General features: G+C 48.1%; 1 protein-coding gene and 1 long non-coding RNA gene across 3 annotated transcripts in view; both read left to right on the forward strand.

The window, feature by feature from the left end:
* The window catches only part of nhej1 (nonhomologous end-joining factor 1), a 366,800-nt gene that overhangs the window by 312,080 nt on the left and 37,466 nt on the right, over nt 1-17,254 (forward strand). The gene's annotated exons all lie outside the window — the stretch shown is intronic.
* LOC140386731 (uncharacterized) lies at nt 1,707-16,408 on the forward strand. Its single transcript, XR_011933661.1, has 3 exons — nt 1,707-2,059; nt 9,765-9,818; nt 15,927-16,408. It is a non-coding gene; the product is annotated as an uncharacterized lncRNA (long non-coding RNA).

The following is a 17,254-nucleotide window of genomic DNA, read 5'->3' on the forward strand; positions in this document are numbered from 1 at the left end:
GTCCTCACCCTAGCAGCTGTCTTACGCTGAATCAGACTATTTGCAAAGTGGTGTTCGATGCGACTCCAAGACGAGCTTCCTTCCACAAATCCACACCATCGGCGTCACTGCTTATTTCCACCCCCGTAACATCGCCAAACTTCACCCTTACTGCAACCTACCCGCTACTGAGACCATCTGAGTGAGAAAAATACCCCATTGAGGCTCAACGCTCACCTCCAGGCTTGACTGTTGCAATAGATTCCTGGTGGCCTCCCCAGTTCTACCCCCTACAAACCTCAAACGCCTGCAGGCATTTCCTAATTCACTGAGCCTTCAGCCCTGGGCCCTCGACTCTGGAATTCACTCTGTCAACCTCTCCGACTCTCTACCTCTCTTTCCTCCTCTTATGCTCATTAACACCTATCTTTTGGATCAAGCTTTTAATCATCTGACTTACTACCTGTGGCTCTATGCAAAATTCTGTTTCTCACACTGCTGTAGAGGCTTTTTATAGGCACATTGTTGTTAGATGAATAGGGTTAAGAGAAGGGTCATGTGGAGCAGGAACACCAGGATAGTCCCGATGGACAGAAAATCCCAATTCTGTGCTGGAAGCACTTTGTAATATTTTGGAAAACCTTCTCTGCCATTATTGCTATGTTATTCTCTAAGTCTGAATAAAGATTGTAGACTTCCAGTTAACACAAATACTTTATTCAATGGGTTTGTTCTGTTTCCAGAGCTTAACTAGATATAATACAGTCAAGAGGTATGACCAGTGAAGCTAAGGTAAGCTGCCTATGCTGAGCTGTCTCTTGTGCGCTGCTGCTCACTAGCCCTGTGCTTCTGAAAGAGGCGGATCCTACCTTGGGCTGGACCCTTTCTATCTGCCTCTGATGCTGCCCTCTAGTGATGCTGTGGCTGTTACATCTGTCTGTAGTCCCTGGTGTATGTGCAGGTGTATGTACAGATGTACAGACCACTACAATTGCCATTATGCGGGAGCTGCCCAAATTATTTGGAGACCAATTTCAGATTTGGCACTGGGTCATTTTCCCAAACTTAGTTGAAGTGATACGGATTTTGACCGAGGAGAATGAATATGGAGAAAAATTAAGCTTTGTTCCAACTACAGAATTTAGAGCGATCTTTTGGCTTCCATCCCTGGCTGAGGATGAGTGGACGGATGCTGGATCCATCCAGCTTTTGCCATTGGGAAGCAGAATAACCATTGCTCATCAGGGACAGCATTGCCTTGTCAGTTTGTTCAAAAGATGTTTCAACTCGCTCCAGGTCTGATACGTGCGCGATACAAAAGAGACGCATGCCTTTAAATCAACCTTCAGCAGCTGCCTCACGATCTGGTCACCCCTCAGTGACTGTGGTATGAAGCACAAGGCCTTTTGCACTCTCCACCCTGGTGAGAACAGGTACTGTAGTGTTTGGACTGCGCGAGGAAACTGCTCGACAAACATGACCGCATGATCCAGGGCAGCTTTTCCTTCCCCACACCCACCTTGTTTAAGCACTCAAAGTCTTTTAAAGGTCACTTAAGAAGGACGGATCTGCAGTCAGGAATTCACATGACATTCCTCTGTATAGGCAAACAAAACTCGTGATTGATTAATTACCGTTAAAAATCAATTATTCCCCACATAATTCATGATGTCACGTACAGGTCTCCACTGCAGAAATGCTTCCGTGTTTATGTTGGTTTAGCCCAGCTCTGCTTTAGCTCTGCTGTGCTGTAGCTGCCATGAAGCAGCCAGTCCGTACCCTCCTGATAAACCCTTGCGCTGTTTCTGAGGCTAACCTTCCACCTGGCCTCTGAAAGTAAGAAGCCGACCTGCTGAAGGAGAACTTTGAAGAAGGAGGACGCGCTGAAACTCCGAGGAATCACCTCGGGGGTTTCTGATAGGACGGTGATGTAAACGGGAGCTCAGCGGATAGCCCCCACGACTGAGTCACCAGATCACGGGTTGAGTCCCCACTCCAGAGACATGAGCTCAAGATCCAGGCTGACACTCCCTGTGCAGGACTAAAGGAGTGCTGCACTGTCGGAGGTGCCATCTTTCTGGTGAGATTTTAAACCGAGGCCTTGTCTGCCCTCTAGGTTGGATATCATAGAGTATCTTAGAATTTACAGTGCAGAAGGAGGCCATTCGGCCCATCAAGTCTGCACTGGCTCTTTGAAAGAGCACCCTACCCAACCGCACACCTCCACCCTATCCCCATAACCCAGTAACCCCACCCAACACTAAGGGCAATTTTGGACACTAAGGGCAATTTATCATGGCCAATCCACCTAACCTGCACATCTTTGGACTGTGGCAGGAAACCAGAGCACCCGGAGGAAACCCACGCAGACACGGGGAGAACGTGCAGACTCCGCACAGACAGTGACCCAAGCCGGGAATCGAACCTGGGACCCTGGAGCTGTGAAGCAATTGCGCTAACCACTATGCTATAGTGAAAGATTCCATGGTGTTATTTCAAAGGTGATCAGGGGAATTCCAGCTGGTGTCTGTCTAATATTTGTCCCTCTACCAACTTTGCTAAGAACAACAGATTGCCTGGTCATTATTTAATTGCTGTTTGTGGGATCTCGCAATGCACAAAATGTCTGCTACTTTTCGTGCATTGCAACAGTGATTACACTTCAACCGTTCTTCATTGTGTGTAAAGTGCTTTGGGATACCCTGAGGATATGAAAGGCGCTATAGAAATGCATGTCTCTATCTTTCCGCTCCTGATCCAAAAGGTGAATCCCCTTCCAATCTTCCTGCCTGCCCCACCTCAGGTCCCGCTTCTGAAAGAGCCCCAATGTCGCAATCTCTCCCCATAATTATTAGTCTTATATTCTTCACATAACAGAATGCTCTGAACGATGCATGATATTATAATCTTTATTATCACAAGTAGGCTTACATTAAGACTGTTACTGTGAAAAGCCCCTAGTCGCCACATTCCAGCACCTGTTCGGGTACACAGAGGGAGAATTTAGAATATCCAATTCACCAAGCAAGCACTTCTTTTGGGACTTGTGGGAGGAAACCCACGCAGACACGGGGAGAACGTGCAGACTCCGCACAGACAGTGACCCAAGCCGGGAATCGAACCTGGGGCCCTGGAGCCTTAACCAGTTCCCTTTTTAAAGCTAAGATTGGATTTGCTTCCGTTGGGCTTTCAGATAGTGAAGCAACAGTGCTAACCACAGTGCTACCGTGCCGCTGTTGGCCTTTATTTCAAATGGAATGGAGTATATAGATAGGGAAGCCCTGCTCAAACTATTCAAGGCACTAGTTAGATCACACCTGGAATGCTGTCAACATTTTTGGTCCCCTTCTCTAAGGAAATATATATTGGCATTGGAGGCAGTGCAGAGAAGGTTCACTGGGTTGGTCCCAGATGTGGAGAGGTTGAGTTGATTGGCCCTGTACTCACTGGAGTTTAGAAGAATGAGAGGCGACCTTCTTGACACATGTACGATTCTCAGGGCATGACAGAGTAGGTGCTGAGAGCATGTTTCCTCATGTGGGAGAGTCTAGGACCAGAGGGATAATCTCAGAGTAAGGGAGATGAAGAGGAATTTCTTCTCTTAGAGGGTAGTGAATCTGTGGAACTGCTTACCACAGAGAGCTGTAGAAGCTGGGTCGTTAACTAAGTTCAAGGCTGGGGCAGCACGGTGGCGCAGTGGTTAGCACTGGGACTGCGGCGCTGAGATGCGGGTTTGAATCCCGGCCCTGGGTCACTGTCCGTGTGGAGTTTGCACATTCTCCCCGTGTCTGCGTGGGTTCTCCCCCCCCCCCGCCCCACAACCCAAAAAAGATGTGCAGGTTAGGTGGATTGGCCACGCTAAATTGCCCCTTAATTGGAAAAAAAATAATTGAGTACTCAAATTTTTTTTTTTTAAACTATGTTCAAGGCTGAGACGGACAGACTTTTAATCAGTAAAGGAATCAAGAGTTATGGGGGTAAGGCGGGGAAGTGGAGTTGAGGATTATCAGATCAGTCGCAATCTCATTAAATGGCGGAGCAGACCCGATGGGCCGAATGGCCTACTTCTGCTCCTACACCTTGGGGGCAATTCTCCAATATGGAGGCCAAGTGTTTCACAACGGCGCGAACAGGGGGCCAGCACCGCGCTGGAGCGGTTCACGCCACCCCAGCCTCCTTACGCGGCGCCAAATGGGCACCACGCCAACCCGCGCATGCACAGCTGGGCCAGCTCAATCCTGCGCATGCGCAGTTGGGCCGCGCCATCCTGCGCATGCGCGGGGAACTTCTCACGCGGGCCGGCCACGACCCAACATGGGGTCGGTGTTCAGGGGCCGGCCGCGCCGGAAAGTAGGCCCGGGGGTGGGGAGAGGCCGCCCACCGATCGGTGGCCCCCATCACGGGCAAGACTCCATCGGAGGCCCACCCCCCGATGAAGGAGCCCCTTCTCTCCCCCCCCCCCCCCCCCCCCCACCACAGGCCACCCCCCCGAGTGTTCCCGTAAAGTTCCCGACGGCAGCGACCAGGGGGTAACGGCGCCGGCGGGACTCTGGCGTATCGGGGCGGCCGGTCGCAAATGACGCCGATTCTCCACAACTCGGAGAATCGCGCGCCGGCGTCGTGGCGCGGTTGCGACGATTCTCCGGCCCGGCGCGGGGCACGGTGAATCGCCCCCCCCCCCCCCTTATGTTCTTATTTCGGCTGCAGCCTCATTAAGATCTTGTGCAAGTTCACCTGCTTCTCCTGGTTTTTGTGTTCATTGCCTTTCATGGCAAAATCCAAAAATTATAAACTAGTCAAGTCTGCCATTAATCGAGGACTTCCGGTGACGGCGGGCGGGAGGCAGCCGCACAATGGAGGGCTCCCGTCCGGGAACGGCATTTTCGGGGCTTTAAGCTCGGTCCCAGGGTCCACGGAGGCGGCAAAAGCAGGGAGAAGGCACGGAGGAGGCAGAGTGAAAGCACAGTCAAGGAAAATGTCGAGGGTGAGCAAAAAAACGGCCGTAAAGAAAAAGCTGAAGGTCCGTCAGGGAGTGGAAAGGTCACCGCGGGGTCACCAAGGAAAATGGAGGCTGGAGCACCTGGGGAGGCCGCATTGCTTACGGCTGAAGAAATAACTAAGGTGATGGCTGCGGAATTCGAAAGACAGTTTACAAAATACATGGAGACAATGAGGAAGGAGATGAGGGAGGTTTTGAGTGTGCTGGTGGAGGAGGCGGTTTCCCCGGTGAGGACGGCGGTGGCGAGCGCAGTGGCGGAGGTGTGAGAGCAAGGGGAGGCGCTGAAGGAAGTGGAGGAGACATTATTGCAGCACGGTGGTCAACTCAATGGGGAAGGAGATGTTGAAGGTGATGGAGATTAACAAGGATCTGCGAGGAAAAATGGAAGACCTGGAAAACAGATCCAGTGACAGAATTTGAGGATTGTGGGGCTGCCCGAGGGAGTTGAAGGACCGAGGCCGACTGAGTATTTTGCCGCGATGCTGGCAAAACTATTGGGGGAGGGGGAGGATCCCTCCCGATATGAACTGGATCAGGCTCATTGGTCGTGGAGGCCTGTACCAAAGGCGAGTGAGCCGCCAAGAGTAGTGACTCTGTGCTTCCGTAGGTACAGGGTGAAGGAGAAGGTCCTGAGCTGGGCCAAGCAGAAGCGGGTGGTGCAGTGGGCTGGAGCTGGTATACGTGTATACCAGTACTTTACGGTGGAGCTGGCGAGGAGGCGGGCTGCCTTCAACCGGGTGAAGAGGGCACTGTACATTAGCAAGGTGCAGTGCGGCATTGTATATTCAGCGAAGCTGAGGGTGGCGTACAAGCTCAAGGACTTTTATTTTGGAACGGCGGAAGCAGCGGAGGAGTTTGCGAAGGCAGAAGGATTGTGGCAGAACTGAGAAATTGAGAAATGGCCATGTGCCGATGTAACCTCATGACTGTATTTTCTTCTTTTTTGTTTCACTGTGCGCGGGTGTATGGGCTAAAGGAGCCAATGTATATATTTGGACAAGGGAAGCGATGGGACTTTCACTCGAAATGAGGGCTCTTTGGGGTGTAATTGGATATGCGGGGTTTGTGTGCTAAAAGGGGATTTCTGGGCTTTCCGAAGGCCGGGCAAGGGGGAAAGGGACCCGGGCGGGGGCCTCCACGCTGGCCGGTTTAAGCCAGCCAGTGAATGGGAATGAGGTGGGGGAGGGGCTGCGGCCATCGGAGCCTGGCAGAACAGGGTCTGAGTGGTCTAGCCAGGGTGGAAAGTTGGGGGGTAGGAACCGAGGTTGGGGGGAGGAGTTTTACAACAGGCAGTGGACGGGAGGAGTTGGAGAGGGGGGGGGGGGGCTGTTTACAACTCTTGAGTATCATATACGGTACTCTTTCAGAGGTTGGATGGCGTTGGGTGTGTGTGGTGGGGGGGGAGGGGGGGGGGGGGTGGACTCTATCGGTCAATGGTGACCATGGGCGGTCCCGGACTCCTTTTTCTTTTTCTCCTTTGTTTTTTGTTGCCACCGTGGGAGGGTTTGTTTTATTGGATGCATATATTGACAGGTGGGCCGTTGTTTGGGGTGGTGGGAGGATGGGATCGTTGGTCTTGTTTAGGGGATTGATTTTGTATTTGTTACCGTTTACTGCCTGTGGGTGGGGTGTAAATTTTGAAGGAAAATGTGAAAATGGAGAATAAAAACATTTTTTTGAAAAGTCTGCCATTAATCTTTGGGATATATTTTTTAAATAATTGAAATGATTCTTTTTAAATAGCTTGTCTCTGTGCACATCAAGTTCTCTCTTTTCGCCTGCTACTCTTAGAAAGGCTGCAATCCCATCCCATGTTCTTACCAAGAGAATGCTGCACCTATCTGCCTACCCTGGTTACAATCTCCTGCAATTTTCCTCAGTCTTTACCACAGTTGCCAGGCCACACACACAGTTTGACATCATCTTCAAATGTTACTATTGCTCCCTCTCAATTTCTGCACGCAAGTTCTTTTTGTGTGCGGTTAATATTAATTACCCCCACTCGATTCTCTGCTCAGTACCGCTCGTCACAACCTCTTCTTCTGAGGAGCTTCCTGACGTCCCTCCTTTCCAACCAACTTGTGGTCGCATTCCCTGTAATTCCGTGTGTCATTATCTCCACTATAAATCTTTTCATGTGGTACCAAATCAATGTTATTTTGAAAATGTAGCCAGCCACATCCACTGTGTCTGCTTTGTCTATCCTCTTCTTGTTTCTTAAGAATTCTGTAAACTTAGTCAAACAAAACCTGTCCTTTTAGAACTGACCGCCCCCCCTCCCAGTTGCCCCAAGCTCTCGCCCTGTTGTGACTACATTAACCAAAGTAGTAAGACCACCTTACATATAATTTCCTGGCTCCAGAACCAGCGGGGGGCAGAAATGACTGGAAAACCTATTAATTTATAGATTACAAACTGTCTTAAGGACAATATTTATTGAGTAGAATTTTTGTTTCATTCCGAAACATCTTTTTTTTAAAGACAAGAATGACATAACTGTACAAAAGTTTCGAAAATGATAGCCAAAATATCCACTTCCCCTTCCCTCAGATGACTTTCCTACCCTAAGTTCATAGTATGCTGCAGCACTGAAGGAGGCCATTTGTTCCATCTGGCCTATGCTAGCGCTCTACAGGAGCGATCCATTTTAGTTCCGCTCCCCTTACCTTCCTCCATAGACTTATAAATCTTCTCCCTTCAAGCATTTAACCAATTCACGTTTTAAAGCTAGGATTGGATTTGCTTCTGCTGGCCTTTCAGATAGTGCAATCCAGATCAAAACAACTTGCTGTGCAAAATTAAATTTTCTCAATTCATTTCAGCTCTTTTGCACGTTGCCTTAAACCCGTGTCCTCTGGTTACTGGGCCACCAGCCAGTGGAAACTGTTCCTTATTTTCTTCTATCAGAATTCATGATTTTGACCGCCTCCATTAAATATCCCTATATATTTCTCTGCTCTAAGGCGAACAATCCCATTGTCTCCAGTCCCAACATGTAACCTCCCTGGCAACACTCTCTCCTCTGCCCCCTCTCCAAAGGTGCGGTGCCCAGAAGTGGTGCCGTACCAATAATTTGAAGGTTAAGGAGAGTCATTTATTTATTTACAGCACAGAAGGAGGCCATTTGGCCCATCAAGTCCAGTCCAGGTCTCTGTAGGGCAGTCTGGCCTGTCCCGTTCTCCGGTGCCATTCCTTCAAGTGCCCACCTAATTGCATTCTGAAATCATTGACCGTCTTCACTTCCACCCACAGGCAGCAAGTTCCAGGCCATCACCTTAATCGGACCTACAGCGATTGGTGAAGTTAAAATAAGGGCGGAATTCTCCCAGGCTCCCATCGGCGAGTTCGCTGGCGGGAATGCGGGATAATAATAATCTTTATTATCACAAGTAGGCTTACATTAACACTGCAATGAAGTTACTGTGAAAATCCCCTAGTCGCCACACTCCGACGCCTGTTCGGGTACACAGAGCGAGAATTCAGAATGGCCAAATTACCTAACAGCACGTCGTTCGGGACTTGTGGGAGGAAACCGGAGCACTCGGAGGCAACCCACGCAGACACGGGGAGAACGTGCAGACTTTGCACAGATAGTGACCCAAGCCAGGAATCAAACCTGGGACCCTGGCGCTGTGAAGCAACAGTGCTAACCACTGTGCTACCGCGGCGCCCTATGGTGGGATATAGTGGGAGGCCCAGAACTCGGTTTCACGCTGGCGGGAATTTGTGGAGTCCATGGCGGGTCGGAAAACACGCTGGAGGCTAGCGTGAAACTCATTTGCATCCTGTTAATGGGATGCAGGTGGGGGCCTGACCTCCCAGGTTCGGGACAACGTGGAATGCAGATGTCAGGACTCATCTGAACAATGCCTGGAGCTGCCTCTTGAGTTCAGGATGGAGGCTGCCTGGGCCCTGGTTGGTGGGGGGGGGTGCATCTGCAGGTGGACTTTCCAAATTAGGTATCCTGGAGAGGTCCATGTTCCAGCCTCAGAATATTCCTGAAGATCTATCTTCATTCAGGAGGTTCACCTGCTTTCTTCAATAGTGGGTCAGTCATGTTGGGCGCCTTTTCAATATTTGACACGACGGCAGACCATGTGGCATCAGGCCAACCCCGCCACTGAATACGGCATAAAACACCGGGTGTATAATCAATGAGGTCGGGACCAGAAGATTTAGCATGTTTTCCCACTGGCCATGGTTGCGGCAATCACTCCACCTTCTCACCCCCCATGGCTCAAAATGGGAGAATTCCACCCCAAAACACAACTTCTTCCTTTGCTAGAGAGAGTTCATTGACTTAGTTCACAGATCAACACTGCTCTAACCCCCAGTGTCCCGGCTATCACCATTTATGGGGTATAAATACCCATCACCTGTTTCACGATGTAATTGCCATTCGACCATAACAATGGGTTATGATCCTAATTGATGTTATAACCGGACAGGAAGATCCCAAAATGGAACACTGGCTCAAAAGACCGTAATTTTTTACTTTTTGGTTCATAAAACAGAGGAACAGGACTGCCAGTTAGTTTTAACAAGAAAACAAACTATTATTAAACATGAAAAATTAGATTATGATGTAATATTCCTGGACTCCCCCTATAGCTTAACAATCACACACAGGTTTTAAAGAATAACACGGATTGTAAGTACATTTAAATCTACAATGGTCTCATTAACACACAAAGTCCCTTTTAAGCACAGAAGATGATTGTGGTAAGAGACACTCCTCTCTGAACCCAAGTGAATGTCTGTGTATTTCTCCTTAAAATCCCCACAGATGATCCTTATACCTTGAGCCACCTTGCTTCGCTGATCTCCGGCTTCCACACGAGTGAGTTCAAATTCCGCTTTCAAAAGTCACACTTTTTCTTTTAAGTTACGTTTTCCCTCCGCTGCTTCCATCAAAGTTTTGCTTTCAGGATTTACACCTCTCTCTTCAAGTCAAGTTTTTTAACATTAAATTAAACCCACTTAAAATGGTACCTTATTTCTAATGTTTACCAATACAAATATAAATCCCTTAAAACTACCTTTGTTTTCCTAACGAATGTAATTGATAATACATTGATACATTTCCACTTGCTAGGCAAAATAAATCACATCCCTCCTGCAATTTCTGCCCAAAACCCTCAACCTGTGTCCTGTATGATCAACTAATACGAACAGTTGTCTCTTGTCTACCTTATCGAAACCTGTCATAATCTTGTAAATCTCCTCTCAATCTCCTTTGCTCCGAGGAGAACAAGTCCAGCTTCTCCAACCTAACCTTGCAGCTCAAATCCCGGCCCTGGAACCATTCTGGTAAGTCTCCTCTGCACGCTTTCAAGCCCATTGGTGACCTTCCGATAATATGATGATCAGAATCCCTTCAGCCCCATTGCTCTTTGAACAATAACGCCCCCCACCCCCAACCCCACTGACAACTCTGCAGCACTCCTGAAGGTTCTCTAATTTCAGTATTCACTGAAAACAGGGTCAAAGCACTTACTATATCTTATGGGCGGCACGGTAGCACAGTGGTTAGCACTGTTGCCTCACAGCGCCAGGGACCCGGGTTCTATTCCCGGCTTGGGTCACTGTCTGTGCGGAGTCTGCACGTTCTCCCCGTGTCTGCGTGGGTTTCCTCCGGGTGCTCCGGTTTCCTCCTACAGTCCCGAAAGACGTGCTGTTAGGTCATTTGGACATTCTGAATTCTCCCTCAGTGTACCCGAACAGGCGCCGGAGTGTGGCGACTAGGGGATTTTCACAGTAACTTCATTGCGGTGTTAATTTAAGCCTACTTGTGGCATTAATAAAGATTATTATTATTATTTGCAAATCCCTCAGCTGCCACTACAAGCTTGTCTCCCTTCACTTATTTTACATCCTGTGCCACCATTGTCTATTATGGACAAAATCCTGAAGGTTCTTGAGAGAGTAAATAAGGACAAACTATTTACAGTGGTGAAGGACCAATAACAGGATGATTTAAGGCAAAAGTAGTCAAGGTTTTACAAAGCGAATTGTTGTAATGCAATGCCTAAAAGGATGGTGGAAGCAGATTCAATAATAACTTGCAAAAGGGAATTGAATAAAGATAAAGGATTGCAGGATTATGGAGAAAGAGTGAAGGGGAGTTGGACAAATTTAAATTGCTCTTCCAAAGAGTCAGCAGAGGCATTGTGGGCTGAATGGCCTCTTTCTCGTCTGTATCATTCTGTGATTTTTATTATTAACATGTCTGGAAATGCGCTTATAACCTCCCCTTTCCCCAGGGGAGACTCAACTGTTGTAGGTCGGGTGTGGAGTGTGTCTTTGTTTCCTATTTTAATCTCCGTACAGCGCTACAGTTGGGGTCGGGGCTTTGGTGCAATGAGCGAGGGTGCTGGAGGAATTGAGATTTCTGCTGCGTTGGTGTTACATTTATGGCCATGTTCCATGGTAACCTTATCAATTATAGCTAGAAGCAGGACCACCAATATGCCCACGATGAAGATCTGGTGGTCACATGCCATTGCCTCTAGAGTTCCTGGTGACAGAAATTTGAGGTTGCAGACGAGAAGGCTCGTCTCCCTTCAGGGGCTGGATTAGCACAGTGGCTAAACAGTTGGCTTGTAATGCAGACCAAGGCCAGCAGCGTTGGTTCAATTCCCGTACCAGCCTCCCCGAACAGGCGCCGGAATGTGGCGACTAGGGGCTTTTCACAGTAACTTCATTGAAGCCTACTTGTGACAATAAGCGATTATTATTATTATTATCATTATTATTATTTCTAGACGAGAAAGACTTTGCTTGAAGTTTTTGGCTCTTGAAAAGTTTCATCCAATAAAGGAATGGGGTTCTTAGCTTAAGATTCTAAAGCAGTCCAAGGTGAGGCTAAAACTACTGGGATTATATCTACAAACTGATGGTTCTTGCTCTCCTGACACTTGGAAGCCCTGTGCATGCTGATGTGATCAGAATCTGCTGTTCTTTTTAGTTTATTGTAATCTGCCAAAGTCGGAATGCCAAAATGCAGGAATGACCAGAGGGGACAACAAGTTGGCACTTAATGCTAATTCGAAAAGAACACTGAAAAATTTTACAAGGAAACTGCTGCTATTTTCCAGTGCGATCTTCATGTAGAGAATTGACTTCCTTATGGGTCCTCAAACGTTGCTGCACTGATACAGTTTCACACAAAGCAGCAGACCCTCCTCCATGATATAAATAGGACATTATTTATTCTCCCATTCAATTAAAATCCCAGATCTTCTCTTGGACACGTACCAACGCATAGTCTGTACTCAGTGCAAATCAGGTAACCCGTATTATCCATTCCCCTCAGTGTCTCAGTGGGGCGGCACGGTAGCACAGTGGTTAGCACTGTTGCCTCACAGCACCAGGGTCCCAGGTTCGATTCCCGGCTTGGGTCACTGTCTGTGCGGAGTCTGCACGTTCTCCCCGTGTCTGCGTGGGTTTCTTCCGGTTTCCTCCCACACGTCCCGAAAGACGTGCTGTTAGGTGAATTGAACATTCTGAATTCTCCCTCAGTGTACCCGAACAGGTGCCGGCATGTGGCGACTCGGGGCTTTTCACAGTAACTTCATTGCAGTGTTAATGTAAGCCTACTTGTGACAATAAAGATTATTATTGTAAATTGACCTGCATCGGGTCTCCTCTTGAGCCTGTTTTTTTGGAAATTCTGTCCATTATCTTTCTTCCATGAAGTATGCAAGTCAGAGCTCTCTGAGCAGAAAAAACTGTTACAAAATAGGTTATGCAAGAGCACCGCACAGTGCCAATTGCCATCTTGACACCTGTACAAGATTGTGTAGCGGTGAAGTGCCCTTGAAGTCTACTCAGATTTATGATTAGCTCCGTTAATAACAGCACTAAATTGGCCAGATAATTTTGGTGAGTGGTCATGTTCGCACTATTTAAAGAAGAGCACTGGATGGTTTAACCCCTCCATGTCCCCTGTCTATCTTCCAACCACCATTCCCAAAAAACAGATTGACTGATCATTATCACCTTGCTGACTAGGATCTTGCTGCGTGCAAATTGGCTGCCGCACCCTCTATTACAACAGTGACAGTCAGAGATATCTAGGAGTACAGATCCACAGGCCACTGAAAAGGGCAACACAGGTGGAGAAGGTAGTCAAGAAGGCATACGGCATGCTTGCCTTCATTGGCCGGGGCATTGAGTATAAGAATTGGCAAGTCATGTTGCAGCTGTATAGAACCTTGGTTAGACTACACTTGGAGTATAGTGTTCAATTCTGGTCGCCAGGGCAGCACGGTGGTGCAGTGGGTTAGCCCTGCTGCCTCACGGCGCCGAGGTCCCAGGTTCGATCCCGGCACTGGGTCACTGTCTGTGTGGAGTTTGCACATTCTCCCCGTGTTTGCATGGGTTACGCCCCCACAACCCAAAAGATGTGCATGCTAGGTGGATTGAACACGCTAAATTGCCCCTTAATTGGAAAACAATAATTGGATACTCTAAATTTATAAAGAAAAGAAAAAAATTCTGGTCGCCACTCTACCAGAAGGACGTGGATGCTTTAGAGAGGGTGCAGAAGAGATTTACCAGGATCTTGCCTGGTATAGAGGGCATTAGCTATGAGGAGAGGTTGAATAAACTTGGTTTGTTCTCACTGGAACGACGGAGGTTGAGGGGTGACCTGATAGAGGTCTACAAAATTATGAGAGGCATAGACAGAGTGGATAGTCAGAGGCTTTTCCCCAGGGTAGAGGAGTCAATTACTAGGGGGCATAGGTTTAAGGTGTGAGGGGCAAGGTTTAGAGGAGATGTAAGAGGCAAGTTTTTTACACAGAGGGTAGTGGGTGCCTGGAACTCGCTACCGGAGGAGGTGGTGGAAGCAGGAACAATGGTGACGTTTAAGGGGCATCATGACAAATGCATGAATAGGATGGGAATAGAGGAATACGGACCCCGGAAGTGTAGAAGATTTTAGTTTAGACGGGCAGCATGGTCAGCACAGGCTTGGACGGATGAAGGGCCTGTTCCTGTGCTCTACTTTTCTTTGTTCTTTGTTTGTTCTTTGACTGCCCTTCGGAAGCCCTTCATTGACCTTGGGCCTCTTTTTGACATCCTGAGGATGTGAAGCAGCAATGTGATAATCAATGGTTTACGGATGGAATATTGGATATCCTGGAGTGAGTTAGAGGCTAGAACCTAATTGAGGGGTTCAGGTGGCACACGTATAGAATAATGAATACCTGGGAGTGAGTTGCAAACTAACATTTAATCAATGTATTCAGGTGGTTTATGTGTAAAATAATGGATACCCAGGAGAGAATCGCAGGTTGGAATGTGATCTGGGGCTCAGGCCTAAAAGCTACAAAACACAATAAAACGGGCCCCATATTTTTCACAAGCGCTGAACCTGGGGAGTGGATTGCAGCTAATGTAAACACAATATTGGAAAAGGATCGAGACATTAATTGTGGAATTATAGACTAGTTAGTTTGATGTTAATCATGGATAAACGCTCGAGAGCATTTTATGGAAACCAAACTGGGTTCACCTAAAGAGCATAGAGGCCGTAAGAAGTAGTCAGCATGGTTTTATATCGGTGGGTCATGCCTCAGAAACCTACTGGAATTTTCTGAGGCCAAAACTGAATTTTCAGATGAAACCCATCTAGTGCTTAATATCTACTTGGATTTTCAGAGGCTATTTGATGAAGGTTTATAAGTGAAGCATTTAAAGGGATTGCAGCTCTTGGAATTGATAAAAAGAAAGAACGGCCGACATTTATAGAACCACAAAAAGGTTACGGTACTGAAAGAGGCCATTCAGTCCATCATGGCTGCACCAGCCACATGTCCCAAAGCCAATGAGGTACTTTCACTGTTTTTGAAAATTAAACATCCATTATGGCGTGAGCCATAATAGTGATTTTGAGCTTGCTATTTGACTGGGGCAAGCTTCAAAGTTCACCACTGAGTCAGAAGTCTTCCATTTGAGCATGTTTCATCAATCAATACCAGATAGTATTCAGCAGCAGAAACCTGGGTGAATCCCCCTCCTACCTCTCCCCAGTGCAATGACGCTATGGTCAGGGAGCTCACACTGTCCCTGAGATCATCCAACTCAACAATTCTGGTTCTTTGCAGTTTACATTTTCCTACCTCCTCGCTTCCGGCACCTCTGCATCTTGCACCATTTAATGTTGAAGAGGATGGGCAGTACGGCAGCCCCCAAACTTCATAAATACCACTGCACAGTGTGTCAGTGACCCAGTTAGTTATACCCGCCACTGAGTCAGAAGGTTGTGTTTGTCCACACTCTGCACACTTAAAAGTCCCCAATCTCGAGCCTATGTTGGTTGGGCTAAGGTAGAGAACCTAATACCACAGTGTGGGTAACCACTTAGAATTCCAACAGTCCAGAAGGAAGCCATTTGACCCATTGAGTCTGCACCGACCCTCTGAAAGAGCCCGCTACCCAGTCCCACGCCCCTGCCCTATCCCTGTAACCCCATGATCCTATCTAACCTCCACACCTTTAGGGAGACTATTGGGCAACTTAGAATGGCCAATCCACCTATCCTTCATACCTTTGGGCTATGGGAGGAAACCGGAGCACCTGGAGGAAACCCACGCAGACACGGGGAGAACGTGCAGACTCCGCACAGAACGTGCAGACTCCGTACAGACAGTCACCTGAGGTCGGAATCGAACCCGAGTCCCTGGTGCTGTGAGGCAGCAGCGCTAACCACTGTGCTACCATGACGCTCCAAAAGATTTGATTGCAAAGAAAATGTTGTTCAGCTCTTGGTAATCTTCCTACATTAGAACTGTGACCACGCTTCGATAGTCCTTTGTAACTAATCATCCTGAGGCCATGAGGAATTGCTTCAGAAATGCAAACGATTTCTTTTCTTCCAACTTTGCCAAAGTGATTCCAACTTCTTATAAGTTTTAACATCAACTCTTCATTCTTTACAAAGGAAAGGATGGAAGACTGAACATAATGCACTTGAATACATCTCGCCGAATCACCTTGTTATTTTGACGACACACGTGTGATTAGCGGAGCTTGCCACACTTTCTCGCATGCGCTTTGACCTGCTCCATGGTACTCTGGGTGACCCTGAAGTGAGACGAGCAACCTGATCTGGGGCTGAGTCCCCTTCCACAGGAACGGGTGGCAGGCAGCCGCGTTAGTCTCGGAATGCACGGAGGCATCGTGTGACCTGCTGCATTCAGGAAGCAGCGTCAGCAGTGGGAGCGGACAGCTCAAATCGGGAAACACACTCCGGGTATTGGATGACAGGTCATGGATGCTGGAAATCGATTTCTAATCCTTTAACTCTCACGTCCCACCTGGCACTTTCCACCAACAATGCTTTTGAAAGAACGATGAAGCACATTTTTATTTGAGGGGAGCGAGTTTCTCCCCCATCTTCAGTTCCCCCTCTCCCCAGCTCCACCCCACCATTAGAGTCCATGGGTGGAATTTAATGCCCCTTCCCACTGCAATGGGTGGGGGGGGGGAATATTTAATCAGCCGTGAGGGTGGCAAGTAGGGACTCCACTTCCCTGATTAACATTGGTGATGGTACAGAATTGGATGAAGCGCCCATTCCTGGTATTGACCTCTGCAGTGGACATCTCGATCACAGAGAGCGCCGGGAGGTGCATTGCTCCCTCGCTCCAACTTATCCATTAGAAAAATTAATTTTCCAGCAAACGCAAACAAAGCAATTTCAATATCGTTCAAATGTTCAGTTCTCAGAAAAAGTAAGTTATGCTTTGCTATGGATTAGTGAAAATTCAATAAATTATATCTGTTCTATTCGGAAACTGCTGACTCAGTTAGTAAGAGCCTCAGTGCTGAGTCGGAAACACTGGTGCCATTACCCCCACCCCCCCGCCCCCATTGAGATCCCCTGTGCACCTCTAATTCTAACTTCTAACACATCCATTAGTGGCAATGCCTTCTGCTGCTTGAGCCCTAAACTCTGGAATTCCATCCTTCATAGAATTTACAGTGCAGAAGGTGGCCATTCGGCCCATCGAGTCTGAACCAGCCCTTGGAGAGAGCACCCTATTCAAGCCCACGCCTCCACCCTATCCCAGCAACCCAGTAACCCCAACCAACCATTTTTTTGGACACTAGGGGCAATCTATCATGCCAATCCACCTAACCTGCACATCTCTGGACTGTGGGAGGAAACCGGAGCACCCGGAGGAGACCCACGCAGACACGGGGAGAGCGTGCAGACTCCGCACAGACAGTGACCCAAGCCGGGAATCGAACCTGGGACCCTGGAGC

This window comes from Scyliorhinus torazame, chromosome 2 (assembly GCF_047496885.1).
Source record: "Scyliorhinus torazame isolate Kashiwa2021f chromosome 2, sScyTor2.1, whole genome shotgun sequence".
Classification (NCBI taxonomy): Eukaryota; Metazoa; Chordata; class Chondrichthyes; order Carcharhiniformes; family Scyliorhinidae; genus Scyliorhinus; species Scyliorhinus torazame.